Source organism: Triticum urartu, chromosome 7 (assembly GCF_003073215.2).
Source record: "Triticum urartu cultivar G1812 chromosome 7, Tu2.1, whole genome shotgun sequence".
NCBI lineage: Eukaryota > Viridiplantae > Streptophyta > Magnoliopsida > Poales > Poaceae > Triticum > Triticum urartu.
Genome location: NC_053028.1, coordinates 248,177,958 through 248,183,683, shown reverse-complemented (window position 1 = coordinate 248,183,683; position 5,726 = coordinate 248,177,958). Strand labels below are relative to the sequence as shown.

Genomic DNA, 5,726 nt, shown 5'->3' with positions numbered 1-5,726 from the left:
TCTTTTTCCCTTGCAGGTTCGTCCACTGCGGTCTGCGGGTGCTCGTGCTTCTGGTCGATTCGTCCTGCTACGTCGGTCATCGTTCTGCAGGTCGATCCCTTTTCTTCTTGTCTTCTTAGTTCTCCAACCATTTGCTTGCTTGCGCTCTTGTTGGTAGAGGCCTGGCATCAAAGAGTATATTACTGTTTGCTTGTATTTTTGTTCTTGCTCAGCTGGGTCGACTATGAGATGGAATCATGGTTTTTTATCACTTCTATGGATTCTGGTGGGGCCTATTTTTCTCTTGGGTTTTTATTAATTTTGCCATCGGTTGTACTACACTACTCAGTTTTGCCATTAAATGTTTTCACTGCTCAAAAATGCCATTGTCCCGTTAGGCGCGTGCTTAAAAAAGCCATTTTTTCACCGTTACCATCAGGTCAATGGATGTTGACCATGTTGTATGACTATAATGCCCCTGGTCTCATTTGCAAGATCTCTCTCCATAGTGTGGGCCCAATTTGTCAAGGACTAGGAAAAGAAATTACAAGGAAAAAGAGCGACGAGGCGGATCGAACTAGGGACCTGAGTCTGGTGAGCGGGCAAGCTAAGCACCACACCCAATCGAAGGATTTGCTAGAAAACATATGTACTTAGCCTTATCCAATACCTAGCCTGCTCGTATCAGTTTCCCTAGGCGGAACCACAATCCCTAGCCACCGCCTGCCAATCCTCAACTGCAACCACCGGTCGCCAGGCTGCCCGCCCAGCTCCGGCGCCCTCCACTCGCCGCAGCCGCCGCATTACCCGCCCAGCACCACCCCGTCACGGCTTCGGCGCTGCCTCCCACCCAGCACCGCCACTCAAGGCAGGCAGCTCCGGCGCTTCTCCCGCCTGACTCGGCAGCTCCGCCACCTCCCGTGATGCCTTGAAGTGAGTATGCTAATTCTTAGTGTGGTCGTGTGTGGCTCATAGTAGCTTGTAGAGATGGAATTTTTTGTATAGAATTTGTAGTAGCTGACTGGTGCCTTATTGATACTCGCGTGCAATTCGGTACACATGTTCTGATGGCCAGGATGGATAAGGATACTAGAAGTAAAAAAGGCTGCACATGTGAAGTTTGTAAACCTTGTTGCGTTTGTCTTGTTTCCACAAAAATGGGCAGGCAAAGAAATTTAGAAAATCATGTGCTCCTGCTATTGTATTTGTTATTGTTGTCAATTAGTGTGTGATGCATGAATTAGCTAGCTGGAGAAATGGAGTAGCGAGCAACAAGAAACGATAACATATACTGCTCTGTTTGAATATTATAGACCTAAAGGATATATGCCATATATTTCCTTCTACCCCAAAGTTTTCCCTTAGCTCAGCTGGTTAGCACTTGCGCCTGTCTAGGTCGTGGTGTTGGGTTCGAAACCCCCTGCCACCAGTTTTTGTCTTCTCTTTTCATGCTCACCTTATAGGTGGGCCCACAGTTCAAACAAAGAGAGGATAGTTCACAAACGGGATAGGGGTATTTTCGTCATCTACCTTCGGTCAACGTCCTTTGACATGATGTTAACAGTGAAAAATGACTTTTTTGAGCACGCGTCTAACGGAACAGTGGCATTTTTTGAGCAATGAAACTTTTTAGTGGCAAAACTGAGTAGTGTAGTACAACCGATGGCAAAACTGATAAAAACCCTTTTCTTTTTGTGTGTTTCTTCTATGCCTTACAAGTGAGCTGTTGATTTGCTTGTTGGCGCTGCTCACATCATGTGGGGGGAGATTTTCAGGTCTAGCTGGTTTCAAAGAAGCGGTCCTTCTTTGTCTTTGTTGTTTTCCTGGTACTTTGCTATCAAAGTGAAACTTTCATATAGCTACATTTCAAAGAGTACATCTTCTTGTGTGTAGCATATTCTTTTTATAGGCCTTGCCTTGGACGTTCTGGATCCTGTTTTTTGTTTCGCGAATCTGCTATGGGCCATTGATGTTCTTCTACCACTCATACGTATATTATTTGACCATTTGCTTTGCTAAGATTCAAGTATGACTTGATTTAGATTTATTTTCTTCAAACTTGCACCAATCAATATTTATTGCTCTTTGCGTTGTCGAATCAACATTTCATTGTATGCCGGATAGGCATCCTTTAACTAAATTCATCTTTGTTTGATGTAGTTATTTGTGATTTGAAAGCAACTGATGACTCAATATCAATCAGTGCACGGAGGGAACTCTTCTCCACCATGCTGACGACAGGAAAGGGGAAAATCCAGTCTGCGGTGCCATCGATGAACAAGGTAAACACGAGCTGTCGTTCGCTTATAAATTCCATAATTCAGTAGTATCGATCTAGGGTTCATGTGAGTGAATCTTACTGTTCTTCGGACCGTGTATAAAAATGCTGCTCTGTTATCAGTTGTAGCTGCAGTTCTATTGTTGTGAGTCTCTCTCATGGTCCAATAGAATGCCCTTTTCAGAGAAATACTCCAGATCTATTTACTATGATTTAGTTCTGGTATTGATTTTTATTTAGTATGAATACTCACATAATGAGTCTATTAAACGATCTAAATACCACCTATTCACGGATTACTTGTGCCGCTATTTTTTTTACTTATCGCGCCATTCTTTACGTTTGTATTGCAACAAAGTAAATTTTGTAGGCTCAGAGAAATCTTCTGGATTGTTTAGACCACATATTTGTTTTCTTTCTCAATAGTCATGATGCACAACGTAGTAATTTTGATTTTTCATTTGGATGTTATATACTCTTTACAAGATCTACAAGTTGCACACAATTCATATTTGATGTTTAGTCTTGCTAATTCTCGAAACATTCCCATGTTTGTTCTCCTACAGAGCTTTTGATATCTTATCTATACTCATGCTTAAAAGATACTCCCTCTGTAACTAAATATTAGAAGTTTTTGTAGTTCAATTTGAACAACAAAAATGTCTTAATATTTAGTCATAGGGTAGTACTTGTCTTGGTTGATTGCTTTATGAAGAAAGTAGACCATTTTAGATCAAAGATATGGATTTATGATAGTTTTGAGACAGAGAGGAAGAAATAACAAGTTTGGGAAATGATGAAACTTCAAAAAATTATGACAATTTGATTCAGCATGTGGTTAGGTCATGCTCTTAGGAGATAAATGTTCTTCTGTAATTTTAGTTTCAAGTACTTTTGATTGATAATAAGAAGGATATGTGTTTATTGATTGTTTTATACTACTATTATTTAGGTGATGCAAATCAATATCTTGCTTTGTCTATGCTATGAAGTGGCCTAAGCGCTATACCACGGGGAACCAGGAACGGTTACTTTCCTGGTGACCTTATTATTCGGTATGGTGCTTGCAAATTGATCTTTTGTTGTGTTTATTCACTGAAGCTTGTACTGTCAAACAGAGTTGCTATTGCATTGATGCCTTGGAATGTTGTTAAATCAAGTAATGCAGCTGAATTTGTCTGCTACTCCCCCTGTCCCAAAATATAAGAACGTTTTTAACACTACACTAATGTCAAAAACGTTCTTATATTATGGGACGGAGGGAGTACATGTTAATCTTGCTCTTTGATACTTGTTCACAATTGTTTACTTGATGCTTGATGGCAACTGCTATTCTTACAAGACTATCAATCTGAGATATTATCATAACTCAGAAAAATGAGATGTGCACATATGTTTGTATTTTGATTTACTAATGGTTTCCTTCATGTGAATGTTTTATTGCATTATCCGATTTCTAATCTGTAGTAAATGTGACACAAGTTTATCATTTATCATTGTATGGAGTGAACCGAGGCAGCAACTAGCTGGACGTGGAAGTGTTGTTGCTGAAGGTACTGAAATTGGAGCGGACTTCTCAGGCTCAATTATCATTTTTGTACCGAGTAGTTGCATGCATAACGAAGCTAGATGTTTGAACTATGAATCTGTTTTGCAGGAGAAGTATGAGGTTGTGCTTGAGAAGATCTCCAGGCTGGAGGAGATGGCTTCTCTATTCATTTATTTTCTCCCTGAAGGTAAGTACAGTGTGCAATGCACTCTATCTTTTGGAGGATAACAAAAAACCAACTTCAGTACTCTCTTAAGACAACCATGTGTATTATACACGGATGTCCGCTAAGTATTTTGGGAAGGGAATGAACAACTCTTTCAGAATAACAAACAAGTGCTACAATATAAGGAATAAGTACGTACATCTTATATTTTTTTCACCTTGAAGAGCACATTACATTTGTTACGAGTTGAAACAATTTGTGTAGTTTATATTGAAAAGGCATCATGAAGGTGACGTAGATGTTTTTTTTAAATAATCTGATATCTTTTGTTTTAAATCACATAGCACAAAGGTATTCTGCTAGCTATATAAAAATAGTAATATTAGAACTAGACGTATATTCTTTTTAGCTATGCCCTCCGTCCCAAAATAAGTGTCTCGACTTTGTACTAAAGTTGAGACACTTATTTTGGGATGGAGGAAGTGCATTATTATAGTAGTTGTAAATACTAAATAGAAAACTTTCAAGTCTTCCATTTTTTCCAAACTGTTCATCGTATGAGACATAACAAAAAGCATTTGATCCATTGATGTGCAATACCAGACTCTATACTAACTTATATTTTTGGTCAACATAATTAAACCTGTCAATAATCAATCTACTCTGTAAAAATGAAGGCTTGCAACTATTATATGACAACAATGTTGTTTTTGGTACCTTCTCCTTCAGTTATGTGCAATTTGCGTTCGATTCCAATTTGCTGGTTTACAAATCTTATATATTTGTATCTTTGTCAAATGAAGTATGAGCTGCTATGTAACATTAAAGAACTCTGTTTATCCAGTCCTTTGTTGTGATGTATTTGCTAGCATGGGATGTCGGATTCAGAGCAACAAGGCGACTAAAGGATGGGGTTATCGCAAGGAGGCACACACATGGATGATCGGTGAGGTCGCTAGAGCTTATGAGGTGGAGTGAGGAACAAGAGCAGAACGGATTCTGTCGCCATGATGTTGAATGGGATGTGCACCACTGTTTTTGTGCCTATATTAAAGTATATTTGTGTGATGAGCAGCTACAGCTTGTGTTTGCAAATTTGTTCCTTTTTAGCTTTAACCATTTTTTGTGAAGAGAATATTTTGTAAACCAGTGCAAACTTTGCCTGAATTACCATCCATTTGGCAAAATGTTAAAGCAGATTAGATCATTCCTCGCAATAAGCATTGGAGTGAAGTTTCAACCCATTGATTCTATATGTCCTGTCCAGTACCTTTTGTGCTAAGGGGCAGTGTTTGTGTCCGAATACTAATGCTAGATGTTCTCTTCAAAAGCAAAATTAAAATGATTATATTTTAACATTTGACCTTCAAATGGTTTGCATGCTCATTGGAAATAGTAACGTACTTCGAGTTATATCTGAATTAATGCAATTGTTGTTGCGTAGCGACGCACTTATTAGTATACCAAATAGCCATGACCTTATAGTTTTACCGTCTCTGCTGTCATTGTGTTTGGATTTTCCTTATTATGTTTCTACTCTTAGTACTTGCTCTCTCATGTTCATGCTCTTAGTACTGAACTTAATGCCAATATAAGCTTTTATGTTCTCATAACGCACTGGACTCGATGCGGCTTTATAATCTCACGACTATATTAAACTTGATGATGTCTTGCTTTTGGTACAACTGAATTTTTTTTCTTTTTCTTGAACCAGAGAATTCGTTGTCCTGTTGAATACGTGTGCTAAACAATGT

General features: G+C 38.8%; 1 long non-coding RNA gene across 3 annotated transcripts; it reads left to right on the top strand.

Annotated features, from left to right (window-relative positions):
• The first annotated feature begins 570 nt into the window (after positions 1-570).
• LOC125521160 lies at positions 571-5,216 on the top strand. Of its 3 annotated transcripts, XR_007289085.1 has the most exons (5): positions 571-912; positions 2,140-2,261; positions 3,210-3,810; positions 3,915-3,993; positions 4,842-5,216. It is a non-coding gene; the product is annotated as an uncharacterized LOC125521160 (long non-coding RNA). The 3 variants fall into 3 exon arrangements; XR_007289084.1 differs by having other exon boundaries at positions 2,140-3,810; XR_007289086.1 differs by having other exon boundaries at positions 2,140-3,810; positions 4,817-5,216.
• Positions 5,217-5,726: the final 510 nt, after the last annotated feature.